Source organism: Rana temporaria, chromosome 9, assembly GCF_905171775.1.
Source record: "Rana temporaria chromosome 9, aRanTem1.1, whole genome shotgun sequence".
Classification (NCBI taxonomy): domain Eukaryota; kingdom Metazoa; phylum Chordata; class Amphibia; order Anura; family Ranidae; genus Rana; species Rana temporaria.
The window spans coordinates 82100886-82120328 of NC_053497.1; the positions used below are offsets into that span (position 1 = coordinate 82100886).

General features: G+C 46.7%; 1 protein-coding gene across 1 annotated transcript in view; it reads left to right on the top strand.

Annotated features, from left to right (window-relative positions):
- The first annotated feature begins 1038 nt into the window (after nucleotides 1–1038).
- The window catches only part of MTM1 (myotubularin 1), a 100871-nt gene continuing 82466 nt past the window's right edge, over nucleotides 1039–19443 (top strand). Inside the window, exon 1 of the mRNA XM_040323799.1 lies at nucleotides 1039–1139. The gene's annotated coding sequence lies outside the window, so the exon portion shown is untranslated. The remainder of the gene's footprint in view (nucleotides 1140–19443) is intronic.

A 19443-nucleotide genomic window follows, 5' to 3' on the forward strand; every position in this document is an offset into this window, starting at 1 on the left:
TGAAGACCCCTGATGTAGGGTGTGAGGACCCCAGATGTAGGTGCGAGGACCCCTGATGTAGGGTGCGAGGAGCCCGGATGTGGGGTGCGAAGACTCCGGATGTAGGTGTGAGGACCTCTGATGTAGGTGTGAGGATCCCTGATGTGGGGTGCGAGGACCCGGATGTAGGTGCGAGGACCCCTGATGTGGGGTGCGAGGACCCCGGATGTGGGGTGTGAGGACCCCTGATGTAGGGTGCAAGGACCCCAGATGTAGGTGCGAGGACCCCTGATGTAGGGTGCGAGGAGCCCGGATGTGGGGTGCGAAGACTCCGGATGTAGGTGTGAGGACCTCTGATGTAGGTGTGAGGATCCCTGATGTGGGGTGCGAGGACCGCGGATGTGGGGTGTGAGGACCCCTGATGTAGGGTGCGAGGATCCCGGATGTAGGTGCGAGGACCCCGGATGTAGGTGCGAGAACCCCTGATGTAGGGTGTGAGGACCCCGGATGTGGGGTGCGAGGACCCCTGATGTATGGTGCAAGGTCCCCGGATGTAGGTGCGAGGACCCCTGATGTATGGTGCGAGGACCCCGGATGTAGGGTGCGAGGACCCCTGATGTAGGGTGCGAGGACCCCTGATGTAGGGTGCAAGGACCCCGGATGTAGGTGCGAGGACCTCTGATGTAGGGTGTGAGAACCCCGGATATGGGGTGCGACTCGGGACCCCTGAGTCAGGCTAGGACAGGTCTTATTGAAGCCAGTGTCACAGTGAAGTTGTCTCTCTTTGGGGACACACTTTGTGGGATTATGGTAGGTATTTATCCTGTATGAGAAGACATCGGAGGCTGGCCAGGGGAAGAACGCAGCTACACGGTCAGCGATCACTGAAAACCCTCCGAGTCTAAAAATAACTCTGCCATCGCCTCGGAAAACCTCTCCCTCTCCGTATCCCCTGACATCCGGGGGAACTACAATTCCCACAATGCAATGCCCGGCGAGCCCGCTCTCAGCCAATCCAAAGTGCGGCCTGACCGAAGCCTCGCCCTTGTTGCCGTCACGTGAGGCGGCCCGGGTCCTCCCTCCCTTGGATAGAGGTGAGCTGTGGATTCAGAACTTCCTGTCAGGCTCATCGGCCCCGGAGGCGGATCTGACCCGCACAGGTAGGCAGCACAGAGCGGGGATGACGGGGTGTGTCCAGGCCTGGGACAGGTCGGGGTGGTGTGGTGATGGTGGTGTGAGGTGGCACGTTGCCCACTGATAACCGTCCGGTCTGTGGGGAGTGCCCGGCTGTCAGTGCTGGGGGTGGGGGGCAGGTCATATTTCTGGTGTCCTCCTGCACCTGTCCTTATGTGGCAGTGAGGGGAGGCTGGGTGGGCGCTGGGTCCATGGAAGTGCCTCATCTCTGTGTACTCCTCACATGTCGCTCCTCGTTCCCTCCTATTATTATTATTTCTGGGAGGTGTAGTGATTGGTCTCTGTCCTCCATATGATGAGACATGGAGGCTACTCTCCTGGAACATCTTATAGAAGATTGGCTGAGGACCTGTCACTCCAATGTTACCCAAATCTCCAATCACATAAGATCAATATGTCCTGCAATATCCAATCCCCAGTGATCCCCGACATCTCCCGGCTTCACAGTCTGGATTGGCCGAAACAACATAACATGTACACAGGTGTTCATTCATCCTGGTACCAAGACATGCGCACACTACACTGTGTTTCCTTATTTCCCTATTATAGCAGTGATTTCTGGCAGTCTCGCCATGTGGCGTCCCGTGCCAGCAGCCTCCGCCCATGTGGCGCCCCGTGCCTGCTGCCCCGTGCCCATGTGGTGCCCGCCACCCCGTGCCCATGTGGCGCCCGGTGCCCACCGCCCCATGCCGTGCCCCGTGCCCATGTGGCGCCCCGTGCCCATGTGGCGCCCCTAGCCCGCAGCCTCCGCCCATGTGGCATCCCGTGCCCGCAGCCTCCACCCATGTGCCGCCCCGTGCCCATGTGGCGTCCCGTGCCCATGTGGCGTCCCGTGCCCGCAGCCTCCGCCCATGTGGCGTCCCGTGCCCGCAGCCTCCGCCCATGTGGCGTCCCGTGCCCGCAGCCTCCGCCCATGTGGCGTCCCGTGCCCGCAGCCTCCGCCCATGTGGCGTCCCGTGCCCGCAGCCTCCGCCCATGTGGCGCACCGTGCCCGCTGCCCCGCGCCCGTCGCCCCGTGCCCATGTGGCGCCCCGTGCCCGCAGCCCCGTGCCCATGTGGCGCCCCGTGCCTGCAGCCTCTGCCCATGTGGCGCCCCGTGCCTGCAGCCTCTGCCCATGTGGCGCCCCGTGCCTGCAGCCTCTGCCCATGTGGCGTCCCGTGCCTGCAGCCTCTGCCCATGTGGCGTCCCGTGCCCGCAACATCCGCCCATGTGGCGTCCCGTGCCCGCCGCCTCGTGCCCGCAGCCTCCGCCCATGTGGAGTCCCATGCCCGCAGCCTCCGCCCGTGTGGCGTCCTGTGCCCATGTGCCGCCCTGTGCCCACAGCCTCCGCCCATGTGCCGCCCCATGCCCATGTGCCATCCCAAGCCCATGTGTCATCCCGTGCCCGCAGCCTCCGCCCATCTGCCACCCCGTGCCCGCATCCCTTATTATAGGCTTACCTGTAGGTAAAAATCACAAAGCAGACTTTACTATCGCTCTAAGCTTTGACAATAAACCTGAAAGCTGTGTCTGTTTATCAATAAACATTCTTCTTGCTCGTAAGTTGGAGTGCAAAGTTCTGTTTTAAGGGCTCGTTTATATCGGTGGTTGGAGGGCGGTAAAATCTCTTTAGTTCAGACACATTTTTATGGCCCCCTCAATCACTGGTGCTTTAGCTGCAGAGGCAGCAGCCAGGAGTGTAAATGTGCCACAGCCACGGCAGGAATTCTACCCACTGTTGTATTTAGCGGAAACTACTAGCTGCCAAACATGTCCCATTCAAATAAATGCAGCGTGGTAGTCTGGCATTCAGGGGATTAAAGCAGGTGGTGAGGAGGCAATACAACATCTCACCGCCTGTCAAATGCTCTCTGAAGAGTAATCCCAATGCAGGTCACTCTTTAGAGAGTAATGCAGGTGTAAATGTGGCCACAAAGTGATGTTTCAGTGCATGCTTTGTTTTTCTCCCTGCTTTCTGAGCCTGCTGGTTCCGTACATAGGTATGAACTTCTTGTGATGGAGTGACAACGCTAACCCACCTTCTGGAATCAGAGCAGCGTTGTCACTCTCACGTCTCCAGTGCCTGCAAGGACTACAGTGTGACATGCTGGTGTGATTAATGGAGTTCTAAGGTCTCAGTTTACACTTTATTATATGTCGTTAGCAGTGATAACAATAGTTCTATCTGACAATCCAATATGATGAAAAATCTCCTTTCATGTTCTGCATTCTTCCTGTCTGCTGGCCATCAACTTTCTACAACCTCCTATATTCTTTGCTTGCTTTTCTTCTGCTGTCCCAGAGTACATTGCTGCCTGCAAGCTTGAGGTGGTCAGCAAGCAGTAATGTACCTCTGTTGCAGAAAAGAAAAAGCTTTCTTTGTCTTGTAGGACATGTCTTGCCTCCAACTTGGTTAGAAAACCCCTTGGGCCCCTTTCACGCGGGCTCTTCCATTGATGGAATACGCTTGCTCAGAGGGAGATCGCTCTGCTGATCCCCGTTGAGCAGGCGGATGACAGGTATGCCTTCGCTCCATTGTGCAGAGTGGAGACGTGTCAAATCGGCTGCGTTTTCCGGCAATGGCACCGTCCTAATCGGTGCGACAAAGCATCTGCGGCTCTGCACTGATTTCAAAAAGTCATTTCTGTACTACTTTTTGCGATTTCAGCCCGCGATTTACATTGACATCTGTGTAGAAACCGCACAGATATCTCTGTAATTGCAGCCAAAATCGAGACTGACAATCGGTAGTAAAATCGTGTGAGTTCAGCTGAACTCGCACAGCTTCATTCCCGCAGTCCAGTGTGAACCTGAGCTAAGGCTTATTTGGAGCATCCCCTTCAACAACAGTGTCATTTTAAGTGAGATACTCCTAAAAGGACATCACATCTAAGGGCCGGTTCAGCCAGTGCAAATCACATGCGATGTCCATGCGGTGCGATTTCAGCCATACAGATAGTATGGCTGAAATTGCATTCGGACTAGACTCGCACAGGACCCCTTTTTTTTTTTTTTTTTTTTTTTTTTTTTTTGGATCGCATGGATGTTCACACATATGCGATCGGATTCATGTCTGAACTGACAGTTCGCAGTGCGACATGCAAGCTGAAATGGGGGTGTAACTAACAATGTATTGACACTCCCCAGCAGTTTGCATATGGCAGTGTGAACTGCCGTGCGAGTCTGGTGTGATGTGGGATTTTCAGGGTTCCCGCATCGCACTAGTGTGAACCCAGCCTAAAAGAATGCAGACTTTGACACTTCCCTGATTGGAGCCCTGCAAGTGCAGCAGCTGATTGATAGTTCTGGAACCACTCCCATACAGATTCACTTAGCACATGGACACAAACAAACCGTTATTCCTTCAGAATAATAAAAGGTAGGAATTTGTATCAAAGTTTGTTTAACCACTTGCCGACCGCGCTATAGCAAAAATACTGCTACAGCGCAGTCGAGTTGTTTTGACACGACGTCCCTGGGACGTCCTCGTGCACTTCCTCGTTTGCGCGTCCCCTGAAACGCGCTCGCGGAAGTGTCCGTGCTCGCCGGGTCCAGGGGACCCGACGCAACATGGATCACAGTGAAGAGCCAATGATAGCGGCTCTTCACCACCTGATCGCTCCCTCCAATGAGGGAGCAGAGAAAAGTAAACAAAAAAAAAAAGGTCATCCTGAGGTCTTCTCTTCTCTCCTCACACCGATACAGCGTGTGAGGAGAGAAGTGATTTTTAAAGTGAGTGCCATCTACATTGTGCCCAGCAGTGCCACTACACTACCCAACAGTGCCCCTACAGTCCCCATCTGTGCCACCAGTGCCTCTACAGTCCCCACCAGTGCCACTACAATCCCCACCAGTGCCACTTCAGTGCCCATTGGTGCTGCTAGTGTCTGTCAGTGCCGCACCAGTGCCACTACAGTACTCATCAGTGCCGCCAGTGCTCCATCAGTGCCACTACCGTGCCCAGTGCCACTACAGTGCTAATATCCCAATTTTTTTTTTTTTTACCAAAAATATGTAGCAGTATACATTTTAGGCCAAATTTATGAGAAAAAATTGCTTTTTTGCAAAATGTTATGATAGAAATGAAGAAAAATTATTTTTTTTTACAAAATTTTCGTTCTTTTTTCATTTATAGCGAAAAAAATTAAAACCGCAGAGGTGATCAGATACCACCAAAAGAAATCTCTATTTGTGGGAAAAAAAAGACAAAAATTTAATTTGGTTACAGTGTTGTATGACTGAGTTATTGTCATTCAAAATGTGAAAGCACCGAAAGCTGAAAATTGGTCTGGTCAGGAAGGGTGTTTAAGTGCCCAGTGGTCAAGTGTTTAAAATCCCTTTAATGTAGAACAATGGATATAAAAAGTCTACACACCCTTGTTAAAAAGTCAGGTTTCTGTTTTTTCTACCTTTTTTTGAATTTGACCTATAAACACTGCAACTCAATTGAAAAACAAACGAATCTTATGAAAAAATTAAATTAACCACTTCTATACAGGGCACTTATACACCTTCCCACCCAGACCAATTCTTAGCTTTCAGCGCTGCTGCACTTTGAATGACAATTGCACGGTCATGCTACACTGTACCCAAACTAAATGTTTATAATTTTGTTCCCACAAATAGAGCTTTCTTTTGGTGGTATTTGATCACCTCTGGGATTTTTATTTTCTGCAAAAAAAATAGGGCTGTTACTGATTAAAATTTTCGTGTTCGATTAATCGTTTAAAAAAAAAAAAAATAATCGACCAATTTCGATTGATTTATAATGCACATACAGATCAAACTACATTTTGCTGATCTCCTTGCATTGCAACTCTGCATTAGTCCGTGGTAAATGTGGTATACACTATATCCAATCACCCGACACTAGTTAGTTTCCACAATCTATGACTTAACTTCACAGTTCACACAAATACGTTTTAAATTCAAACTGTAGCACCGACATAAGTAATTTTTTCTTATTAACCACTTAAGCCCCGGACCAAAATGCTGCCTAAAGACCCAAGGGGTTTTTACAGTTCGGGACTGCGTCGCTTTAACAGACAATTGCTCGGTCGTGCGACGTGGCTCCCAAACAAAATTGGCGTCTTTTTTTTCCCCACAAATAGAGCTTTCTTTTGGTGGTATTTGATCACCTCTGCGGTTTTTATTTTTTGCGCTATAAACAAAAATAGAGCGACAATTTTGAAAAAAAATGCTATATTTTTTACTTTTTGCTATAATAAATATCCCCCAAAAACATATATAACATATTTTTTTTCCTCAGTTTAGGCCGATACGTATTCTTCTACCTATTTTTGTTAAAAAAAATCGCAATAATCGTTTATCGGTTGGTTTGCGCAAAATTTATAGTGTTTACAAAATAGGGGATAGTTTTTTTTTTTTTTTTTTTTTTTTTTTTTTTTTTACTACTAATGGCGGCGATCAGCGTTTTTTTTTTTTTTTTCGTGACTGCGACATTATGGCGGACACTTCGGACAATTTTGACACATTTTTGGGACAATTGTCATTTTCACAGCAAAAAATGCATTTAAATTGCATTGTTTATTGTGAAAATGACAGTTTGCAGTTTGGGAGTTAACCACAGGGGGCGCTGTAGGAGTTAGGGTTTACTTTGTGTGTGTTTCTAGTGTAGGGGGGTGTGGCTGTAGGAATGACGTCATCGATCGTGTCTCCCCTATAAAGGGAATGACGCGATCGATGCGCCGACACAGTGAAGCACGGGGAAGCCGTGTTTACACACGGCTCTCCCCGTTCTTCAGCTCCGGGGAGCGATCGCGACAGCGCGGCTAAAAACAAATAGCCGCGCCGTCGTCCCGGATCGCTCCTGAAGCCACGGGGACCGCCGCATGTGCGGGGGGGGGGGGGTCCCGATCGGACCCCCGACCCACGTCAAGCAGGGCACATATATATACGTGCATGTGCCTGCCTGTGCCATTCTGCTGACGTATATATGTACATGCGGCGGTCCTTAAGTGGTTAAACTTTAAGAAAAATGTAGAAAGTTAGTTTAACTTTAATTATAAAATGTATCTAGTATATTGACTGTCAGTCACTTTTTATAGTAGGCATCACTTTAGCCAGTCACGCAGACATACCAGATTGTTTACATTTTCTGGAAGCAGACATGATCGCATTTTATTGACATTATACCCTGAAGAACTGAACAGTCTTTCGCACGGAACAGATGTTGCCGATACACAAAACTGCTTAGGACAGGAAAACAATGGTTATTTTTGCCCCCTTCCCCTGATGCATCCTCCTGCTCCACAGATGGACCTCAATCCAATGGGTGCAGTTTGCTCGCATCCAGCAGGGTAAGTCTCACTGTCCAGGCTGTCCGGTGACGTCAAGAATTTTGATCGATCAAAAAAATTAAAGATTAATCAAGGAATTAATCCTTAATTTCCCCAGCCCTAAAAATAAAAAAATGACTGAAAATGTAGAAAAAAATTAAGTTTTTTTGTTTTGTTTTTGTTTCAGTTATAAAACATTGTAAATAAGTATGTTTTTTCCTTCACTGACGGGCACTGATAAGGCGGCACTGATGGGCACCGATGTGGTGGCATTGATGGGCACTAATATGCGGCACAGATAGGCGGTATGGATGGGCACGGATAGGTGGCACTTATGTATGTGTTGTACTAATGGATGCCAATCAGTGCCCACAATGGGCATTACTGATTGGCAGGCATTATTGTTTGGCACTGATTGGCATCCATTAGTACAACAATAATGCCTGCCAATTAGTAATGCCCATTGTGGGCACTGATTGGCATCCATTATTTGTGATTGTCATCCCTGGTGGTCTAGGGTGGCATACCTGTGGTGGGCATCCCTGGTGGTCTAGTGGCATTCCTGGTGGTTCAGTCTGACACCCTGCAACAACGATCGCGCAGCGGCTCAATATCCTGAGGATGTCATATGACGTCCACTTAGGCCTCGTACAGACGAGGGGATCTCCGCTGGAAACGGTCCGCCGGACCGTTTCCAGCGGAGATTCCTCCTCCGGATTTTGATCCGATGGCTTGTACACACCATCGGATCAAAATCCGCGCGGAATACATCCGCGGTGACGTGTCGCGCCGCGACAATGACGTGCGCGACGCTGGAAGGTAAGTACTTCCACGCATGCGTCGAATCATTACGACGCATGCGAGGGAGGGGAGCGGACGGATTGATCCGGTGAGTCTGTACAGACGACCGGATCAATCCGCTGGACTGGATTCAAGCGGATAGATTTCTTAGCATGCTAAGAAATTTTTATCCGCTTGAAATCCGTCGGCTGGATTTTTATCCGCCGATAAATGTCCGCTAGGCCGTACACACGACCAGATCTATCTGCTGGAACTGATCAGCTGATCAATCCCAGCGGATAGATCCGGTCGTGTGTACGAGGCCCTAGGATATTGAAACCACTTTGCTGGCGTCTTTTTGCATATGGCGGGCGGCAAGTGGTTAATAATGTGGTTGCATAAGTGTACACACCCTTTTATAACTGGGGATGTAGCGGTGTTGAGAATTTAAGCAATTGCATTCAAACTCATGCGGATTTTTCACGTCGTTGAAGCCCACACACGACCATTTTTTTTACAACCCGAAAAACGAAAACGTTAACGTCGTGAAAAAATAGAGCATGTTCGAAAAAAAATTTGCTCGTTTTTCAGAACTCAGAAAAAAAAAAATGCTCTGAAGCCCACACACAATAGTTTTTAATGACATTAAATTGGTCAAATGGTTTCACTGCGAATATCGTGTGTATTTTTCCCACAATAGAATGAACATTGTGCCTATTTAATAGTACATCATAGAACTGCTCAGTTGAACGGGATTAAAGTAAAACCCAAAGGTTAATATTTCTTGCTGTTTTCAAACAGAGCATAAAGCAACGATAGGAAAGCTATGCAGACCGCGCTACATGTGTGGCTTTTATTGAACTCGTAAGCGGCTGTATTAATATGCAGAATCTTTCCTGTGAAGGTGTAGCCTGATATTTTTCTAATGCTCTGAGAAGAAAACATGAAATGATCTGCTTTTTCCACTTCCTTGCATCTTTGTACTAGATTCATTGGTTCATGAAAATGACTGTTGTTTGTTAGTGTTGCCAGGCAACCGCACTATATATTTCTATTTCAACAATCTGTGACTGTTTTTCACCTGAGTGAATCGGCTCTCTGTTTTTAAACTCTTCAAGTACCGGCACATTTTTGTACTGGGATGATATTGGAACACTGAGCAGCGATGAATGTCTTTGCCAAGTATTTCCCAGACAGAATCCAAATATATTATAATTATTTTATGATGTTATGTACACAGTTGTTGGTTTGGGTGCTCGCCTTGTGGGCCCATTGGGGCTGGACAACTGAAATACATTTTTACCTATATTTATGTGTTCAGCATTTCCATGATTATACAGGTGATACTCCAAAAATTTGAATCATTTATTTCACTAATGTAACTTAAAAGGTGAAACTAATTTATGAGAGACTCATTACATGCAAAGCAAGATAGTTCAAGCCGTGATTTGTCATAATTGTGATGATTATGGCTTACAGATCATGAAAACCCCAAATCCACAACCTCAGAAAATTAGAATATTACATGCGATCAATAAAACAATGATTGTACATAGAACAATATCAGACCTCTGAAAAGTATAAGCATGCATATACCTCAGTACTTGGTTTGGGCCCCTTTTGCAGCAATTACTGCCTCAATGTGGCGTGGCATGGAAGCGATCAGCCTGTGGCACTGCTGAGGTGTTATGGAAGACCAGAATGCTTCAATAGCGGCCTTCAGCTCTTCTGCATTGTTCGGCCTCATGTCTCTCATCTTTCTCTTGGCAATGTCCCATAGATTCTCTATGGGGTTCAGGTCAGACTAGTTTGCTGGCCAATCAAGCACAGTAATCCCACGGTCATTGAACCAGGTTTTGGTGCTTTTGGCAGTGTGGGCAGGTGCCAAGTCCTGCTGGAAAGTGAAGTCAGCATCCCCATAGAGCTCGTCTGCGGAAGGAAGCATGAAGTGCTCCAAAATCTCCTGGTAGATGGCTGCGGTGACCCCGGACTTAATGAAGCACAGTGGACCAACACCAGCAGATGACATGGCTCCCCAAATCATCACAGACTGCTGAAACTTCACACTGGACTTCAAGCATCCTCCAGTGTGTGCCCCTCCATTCTTCCTCCATACTCTGGGTCCTTGGTTTCCAACTGAGGTCAGAAAAGAGGACTTTGGACCACTGAGCACTAGGGTTGTCCCGATACCACTTTTTTAGGACTGAATACAAGTACCGATACTTTTTTTTTATGTACTCGCCGATACCGAATACCAATACTTTTTTTTTTTTTTTTAAATGTCCCCCCAAACATATTGCAGCCATGTCCCCCCACATGCAGCCCTGTCCCCTGTACCTAAATGATGCCGCCGCGTTAAATCACCGCGCAGGTAACATTACAGTCAGCTTTCGTTTGAATAGCTGTTTTCCCCGCCACGCATAGACACTCCCCCTTGCTCGGGATTGGATGGATCTGTCCAATTGCGAGCAAGGGGGAGTGTCTCTATACACAGCGCGGCAGGGAAAACAGCTTATTCAGAGACACTCCCCCTTGCTCGCAATTGGACAGATCCGTTCAATCCCGAGCAAGGGGGAGTGTCTATGCGTGGCGGGGAAAACAGCTATTCAAACGAAAGCTGACTCCAATGTTCCCCGCGCGGTGATTAATGCGGCGGCGGCTTTGCGATATACGACGGCGGGGGGGGGGCAAGTATTCTATTTAGGCATCGGGGGTATTTGCGGGAGTACAAGTACTCCCGAAAATACTCGGTATCAGTACCGATGCCGATACTGGTATCGGTATCGGGACAACCCTACTGAGCACCAGACCAGGTCTGCTTTTCTTTAGCCCAGGTAAGACGCTTCTGATTTTTGTTGTTCCGGAGTGGCTTGACAAGAGGAATACGACATTTGAAGCCCATGTCCAGGATCCGTCTGTGTGTGGTGGCTCTTGATGCACCGACTCCAGCCTCAGTCCACTCCTTGTGAAAGTCCCCAACACTTTTGAAGGCCTTTTGCTGACAATCCTCTCCAAGCTGCGGTCATCCCTGCTGCTTGTGCACCTTTTTCTTCCACAGTTTTCCCTTCCACATAACTTTTTATCAATGTGCTTTGATACAGCACTTTGGGAACATCCAACTTCTTTTGCAATTACCTTTTTTGAGGCTTTTCCTCCTTATGGAGGGTGTCGGTGATGGTTTTCTGCACAACTGTCAGGTCAGCAGTCTTTCCCATGATTGTGATTCCTACTGAACCAGACTAAGAGACCATTTAAAGCAGGGTTTGACAAATTTGCTTGGAATCTAGGAGCCAGCTAAAAAAGTTAGGAGCCAGAAAACGTGCCCCGTCCCGCCAAGCTCGCGCACAGAAGCGAACACATACGTGAGTAGCGCCCGCATATGTAAACGGTATTTAAACCACACATGTGATATATCGCCGCAATAATTCTAGCTCTAGACCTCCTCTGTAACTCAAAACATGCATCTTGTAGAATTTTTTAAACGTTGCCTATGGAGATTTTAAAGGGTAAAAGTTTGTCGGCATTCCACGAGCATGACATGTTGGGTATCAATTTACTCGGCGTAACATTATCTTTCACAATATAAAAAAAATTGGGATAACTTTACTGTTGTCTTATTTTTTTTATTTTTCCCCAAGAAAGTGCGCTTGTAAGACCGCTGCGCAAATATGGTGTGACAAAGTATTGCAATGACCGCCATATTATTCTCTAGGGTGTTAGAATAAAAAAATATACATAATGTTTGGGGGTTCTAATTGGAGGGAAGGAGATGGCATTGAAAACAGTAAAAAAAACACACATTAGAACTGCTGTTTTACTTGTAATGCCAACGGCCACCACCAGATGGCGCCAGGTCACAGAAGCAAGCTTGGGCCTTCACAAGGCTGCAAAGCTGCGGCCTAAATTACCGGCCGTCGCGGGCCAGCGACGGTGGGGGCGCACGGAGACGCAGGATCCTGTGCCTCCGTGCACCAGGTCACAATTTCTTGACGCAATTGCGACCCGGCGCCCGGAATTTTGTCGAGCCCTGATTTAAAGGCTCATGAACCCTTTGCAGGTGTTATGGCTTAATTAGCTGATTAGAGTGGGACACTTTGAGCCTAGACTATTGCACCTTTTCTGAGATTGTGGATTTGGGGTTTTCATGAGCTGTAAGCTATAATCATCACAATTATGACAAATCACGGCTTAAACTATCTCATATATTAGTTTCACCTTTTTAATAAGTCGCATTAGTGAAATAAATGTATCACCCGTATCTCAAATTGAGATATATATATATATATATATATATATCAAATACAACATAAGAGACTTTCTTTTCACGCATAATGGTTGCCTTAAGCTCCTGAAGAAGCGTTTGGCACGTAACACGTAGAGCGAGCTACACTTCAAGCACTCTGGAGTAAATCCAACCGTATACATCAAATATTTTTCCTATGTAGTGCACCAAGTTGATGTTAGATTGGTGATTATGCACTTTACAGACCGTTAATTCAGCATGAATGTTAAGCTCAACTGTTTGTGTAAATGTTTAGTATGTATTAAAGACAGGGCTTTTTTTCTGGGGGAACTCAGTTCCACCACCTTTGGCTCAGACCCTTTGGTGCCTGCTCACCACAATCACTTGTTAACACAGAAGTCTGGTTTCTGTGTTTGCAAGTGACAGCTCTGCAGTCTGTGTGTAACCCCCTGAACTCTGCACTCTGTATGTAATGTAATTCTGGTATTTAATGCCCCTTTAAGACCCTTCTACTGTTTTTGAAATCTGAACGGGTCGTGGTTGAGTTCCTGCACCTATTTTCTGAGAAAAAAAGCTCTGATTAAAGATATATATATTTTTTTACTTTCAATAGTGTACTGGTGTGCCTAAAAAGTCCAAGTTCAATGTTCTATCTATTTCCAAATAAATAGGACGCAGCACATGCACTATTTGTTTGTATCCACAGTACCGCAGTTTCAGTAAACCTTTCTGAATAATGTTCCTCACCGTAAAATTGCAAAAGACTTTAGATAAAATTTGAAGGGATTCCCTCACTTCCTGTTTTGGCTTTGGTAGAGGAAATAAAGGGAAATGTCCCAAATGTGATGCAGATGGCAAAAAAAGGACAGGGGTATAACCCTCCCCCAACAAAATGGCTATAGTGCTCTGCATTAAAGGGGAGTTCGATTTTATTATATATTTTTTTATTTTATTCATACTTGCCTAGGTTAATGCATCATCGGTCCCCTGCCAGCTAGAAGACTGAGAACCAAGTGGTCAGTCACCGATATCTGATCTGTGTTCGACCCCCCCTCTCCCCCCTCTCCCGTGCACACTGGAGCGCTGGGCTGTGGAGGGAGCGGCTTGCGCAGAGGCTGAGCCAGCTGCCATCCAGAGTTGTTGGCGGATCCTGACTGTGTCACGTTCTTTCCACAGCCTGGACTGGCTCTGTGATGTCAGCAGGCAGTGGGCTTCAGCCCACTGTCTGAAAACTGGTCACAGGAGTGCAGAAAAAAATTACACTCCTGTGATCCACAGGAGAAGTACAGACAAACAAGCTTTAACTGTACTTCTCCTTTTTAAGTAAAAAAAAAACAAAACGTTTTTTTGCATCTGCTCCCCCTCAGCCACTCCCCAAATACTTACCTGGCTCCTCTTTTGATCAAGCGCTGTCAGAGCAGCATCGCTATGGGGCAGACACAGAAGTGGAGCCAAGAGTGCCAGTGGGGTGGCCCCCAGAAGTGGAAGTTATGGCTGCTCTGTGCAATACCATTGCACAGAGCAGGCAAGTATACCATGTTTATTAATTTAATGGAGAAATAAAAAAAAGAAGCTGAACCTTTTTAATGGGGTACCCAGAATGCCTGAAAGTGCTGCTCAATGCTGACATCTTGGGTCAAAAATCCAAAGAACAGTTAGCAAAAGTGATTGGAAAGAATTGGCTAGATTACTTCTGGTTCTATTTTGCAGCATGGGTTAAGTTTATAAACTCCGTTCTGGTGACAGGGTCTCTATGCTAAAACTCGCTGCCATAAAAGACATCCCAGATTATTTTTCTTTCATGATACTGAAGTGTCAGTTGAACTAATCGTTTTTTTAGTGTGCGATGGTATATACCGTATATACTCAAGTATAAGCTGAGTTTTTCAGCACTTTTTTTTTTTTTGTGCTGAAAATGCCCCCCTCGGCTTATACTCGAGTCGCCCTTTTGCGCCTCATCTCCTGGAATTCAGGGACCCGGCCGGCCGTAGGTCCTCTGGACCCCAAACTTGGCACACATGTAGCCCCACCCTTCCTCTATGTGTGCAAAGCTTGTTGTCCGGGGGACCTACGGCCTGTGAGCACCAATTTTTCAAAGCCAGGCACCCCTTCCATAGACTCCCATGTTAAATGGTAATTTCTCCGGGGACTTTGGGGATCCGGTACCGGCCGGTCGTAGGTCCCCTGGACCCAGAACTTGGCACACACGTAGCCCCATTTCTCCTCTATAAGTGTGCAAAGTTTGTTGTCTGGGGGACCTATGGCTGGGGAGCACCAATTTTTCAAAGCCGGGCACCCCTTCTATAGAATCCCATGTTAAACGACAGTCTAGTCATGGGCACAGTGAGGCATGCACATGAACACACAGTGAGGCATGCACATGGACACCCTAGGCTTATACTCGATCCAATACGTTTTACCTTTTTTATTTTATTTTTTGTGGTAAAATTAGGTGCCTCGGCTTATACTCGAGTATATTTGGTATGTTGTTTAATGAGAAGATGCAGGAACAGGAAACTAGTGTTAATAGAGTTATGTGGGAGCTGCTGTTGTAAAGCTCTCCGGTGGTTATGTCTTATTCCATGTCATATATTTATTTTAATTTTTTTTTCTAAAGTTTACAAGCAAACATTACCAAGCTTTATGCCCAAACCCATCTCCCTTCCAGAGCGCATCTCGGAAATTTTTTCTCTTGTTTTAGTACTGTGTGACATCATCAGGCTTGTAAAATATTCCTAGAAGCAGATACTGTAAGCTTAGTTTGTTTTGACGCAGGCACACCCCAGAACTGCATCTCCCAAGAGCCTTTTCCTTACAGAATGTGTGTGTGTGTGTGTGTGAGAGATGGGTAGGGCTGGGAAAAAAATTGATTTGATTTAAAAATCGAGTTGGTAGGTCAAATCGATTCATATTTAAAAAAAAATAGATTTATTTATTTTTTTCTCCAGGACCAGCGCTGACACCCTGCGGACTAGGCCGAAGCCGCGGCCTCGCCTAAAAACTCCTGCCCGCAGCTCCACAGGACCGGCGCTGACAGTCCTGAGGAGCTGCGGGCATGAGTTTTTAGGCGAGGCTGCGGCTTCGGCCTAGTCCGATTTGCCCGGACGCTGTGGACTAGACCGAAGCACTGGCCTTGCCTAAAAACTCATGCCCGCAGCTCCTCAGGACTGGTGCAGTGTCCATGAAAAAAAAAAACTTGATTTAAATCGTAAATCTTTTATGAAAAAAACTTTTTTTTAGGGGGAAAAAAACACCCAGCTCTAGTGACTGGCTCTTGGGATTGAAGCAGCAGCATGCTATATAGATAATTTTCTGTACTTGCAGTTTTCAGAGGAACTAAACCTAGGAGAATTGTATATGCACTGCAGAGATACAGAATGTGTATTACAATGCTAATCCTATTCTAAAACCAAATATTTTACTGCAGAAGTTCTGTTAAGGTAGTGAAACTTTTTTTGTACTTCCGTTTACCTTAGTTTCACTAATGTACTTGTGTGTTTGTTTGTCTATTAAGTATAGGCTTAAAGCGTATGTTAACCCCAACAAAAAAAAAAAAACGTAAACCTTTAACCACTGGCTGTCATCTGACGTCCTGGGTTTTCAGTGGCGATATCTGTGGCTATAGGCATCATTCATTTGATTTCCTTCACCGTAAGAACAATCATGGTGGCTGTACAGCTGCTTGATCATTCTTGCAGGCAGCGGGAGGGGGAACACGTGTCTCCCGGGTCGCCCGTGCAATCGCCGAACCAGAGAAGGAATCCACCGCCATAGAGATTTCCGAGCGACAGATGGTCCCTGGCAATCTCTGTCTCTGAGGCCCAGCGCGACGTTGTGACGTCTCGCCCGTGCCGGCAAAAGTACACAAAGTCGTGGACTCGGCAGGAAAGGCTGGGATTGTGTTTGTTTTTTAACCCTCCACCTTTCCTGCCTAGAGGAGAGATGTGGGGTCTAATAGACTCCACATCTCTTCATAAAGAGGACCTGTCACGCACCATTCTTATTACAAGGGATGTTTACATTCCTTGTAATAGGAACAAAAGTGATCAAAATTTTTATTTTTAAAGAGACAGTGTAAAAATGTAAATAATAAAAAATGCACACTCCTCCCCACAAACTCGCTTGCAGAAGAGACCGCATAAGTAAGGCGCGCCCGCATATGTAAACAACTTTCAAACCACACATGTGAGGTATCGCCACGAATGTTGGCGTGCAATAGGAGACAGCGCTGATAGTGTATACATGTTAGAGTGGCTTAACCACTTGCCGACCGCCTGCTGTCATTATACGTTGGCTGTTTGAAGAGGAATATCGTTGTTATGGCTGCAGCTAGCTGCCATAAACCCTGGTATCCTCTTCTTCAGCAGGCGATCGGCTTTCAGATAAAAGTTGTATCTGTGGTGGATTCGCCACAATATCGCTTTTATCGGTGGCGGGAGAGGGGGCCTCCCTCCCGCCGCGCGCAGATGTCCTCTGCTGCTTACCGGTGCTGCCGGGGCGATTTGCATCCTTCTCCGTCTGTGGAGCTGAGTGAGGGGAAGATGGCTCCATACCATTGCAGGGCAGAAGCAACTTTTTTTGTAATTTTGAGATCTAAGCTCTTTTTTGACCCCCGGATCTCATATTTAGGAGGTCCTGTCATGCTTCTTTTCTATTACAAGGGATGTGATGGGAATAAGTGACCCAATTTTTTTTTTTTTTTTAAAGACCGTGTCAAAATAAAAAATTCTAAGTAAAAGTTTGCGCGCGGGAGCAAACACGTGTGAGTAACGCCCGCTTATATGAAAACGGTGTTAAAACCACACATGTGAGGTATCTCTGCAATCATTCGCGCGAGAGCAATAATTCTAGCCCTCCTCTAACTCAAAACATGCAACCTGTATAATTTATTTAAACGTCACCTATGGGAGGGTAAAGGTTTGTCTCCATTCCACAAGCCTGCGCAATTTTGAAGCATGACATGTTGAGTATCAATTTACTCGGCGTAACATCTTTCACAATATAAAAAACTTTAAGTGTGTTTGTAAGACCGCTGTGCAAATACGATGTGACAAAGTATTGCACCAACCGCCATTTTATTTTCTAGGGTATTGGAACCCCCAAATATTATTATTATTATTATTATTATTATTATTATTATAAAAAAAAAAAAATATATATATATATATATATATATATATATATAGTATTTTCCGGCGTATAAGACGACTTTCTAACCCCTTAAAATCTTCTTAAAAGTCGGGGGTCGTCTTATACGCCGGTAACCTAACAACTTTTCAAAAGCCGCGCCTCCGACGTCTTCTGTTCCGTCATAGGCGGAAACAATCGGCTTCCCAGGAGGCACTGTGTTCAGTGTCCGCCTATCACGGAGGGCCTCTCGTCCTGTGTTTAGTGTCCACTGAACACAGTGCCTCCTGGGAAGCTGAATGTTCCGCCTATGACGGAACAGAAGACGTCGGAGGCGCGGCTTTTGAAAAATCGTACGGCCGCGATTCTGGTAAGGTAAGATGTTAGGTTACACGGCCGCGATTCGCATGGGATAAGGTAAGGGCACGGTCTGGTCATGTAATGGGGCACGGTCTGGTCATGTAATGGGGCACGGTCTGGTCATGGACTACATGTCCCATGAGGCATTGCTCCTAACACTTTCACATTCACAAATTCTCAGGCACTTACTGACATGGATGGATGGTGTACTGAGCTGTATGTGTGCTGCACTGTATTTCCTGATATGTAAACAAATAATGCATTCTATATGCAGGCCAACTAATCAACTGGCCGATTAATCGATTATGAAAATAGTTGACAACTATTTTCATAATCGATTAGTTGTTTCAGCCCTAGTTGTTCGATTTATTTATTTTTTCCTTTTTACAGGTCAAAAAGGGCTTTGGTAGGTTGGCTAAGCTGACTCTGATATAAAAAATCTGATTTTATTTACTAGTCCGCTGCGTCCGGCCTCGCGGCGTTTTAACAGGATCGTGGCAGATAGCCTCTCCGGGGTGTGCAGGGAAGAAGTCAATCTGCCACGATCCTGGGAAAAGGCCGCGAGGCCGGACGCAGCGCAATAGGTCAGAGCCGCGGCCTCGCCTAAAAAACTCCTGCCGGCAGCTCCTCAGGACCGGAGCTAGAGTCCTCCTGCTACAGGGTGCGGACCCTCACAACTGACCCTCCTGTGTCCCTCCCATCCTGATAGCCTCTCCGGGGTGTGCAGGGAAGAAGTTAATCAGGATGGGAGGGACACAGGAGGGTCAGTTGTGAGGGTCCGCACCCTGTAGCAGGAGGACTCTAGCTCCGGTCCTGAGGAGCTGCGGGCAGGAATTTTTTAGGCGAGGCCGTGGCTTTGGCCTAGTCCGCGATGGCCAGCCTCGTGCCCCTTTACCGGGATTGCGGCTGACTGACTTCTCCCCTGCACACCCCGGAGAGGCTATCAGGATGGGAGGCACACAGGAGGGTCGTTTGTGAGGGGCTGCAGCCGGTAATAGGATTCTTGGCGCCGATACTGGTGGGAAAAAAAAATCGATTTATTGAAAATATTAATTGATTTGACCTACCAACTCAATTTTTTTAAATTAAATCGATTTTTTTTTTCCTGCTGTACTCTGATATATGCCCTTTTATGTGATATATTTTTCAAAAGCAGACCATGCACATGTGGCTAACCTACAGTGTTTCTACCCACCGCTCATGTACCGCATGCTGTCGCTATGTGCATTGTACCGAATGTCTAGGGATCAATTATTATTTTTTTGTATAGTTTACCACCCTTTTTTAAAAAGAATTGGCTTCCCAAATCAACATGCTTGAATGCATGAAAATGGCAAAAAAGTTTTGTCTCGAGTTGGGCTTTTTCTTCTGGAGAGTACTCTGGTGCTTGCCTGAGGCTTCATTTCCACTGGCGTTTTTACAGCCACTTGTGTTGGCCTTTTTTACAGCTTAAAAACGCCTGTCCATGTTTATTTTGTAAA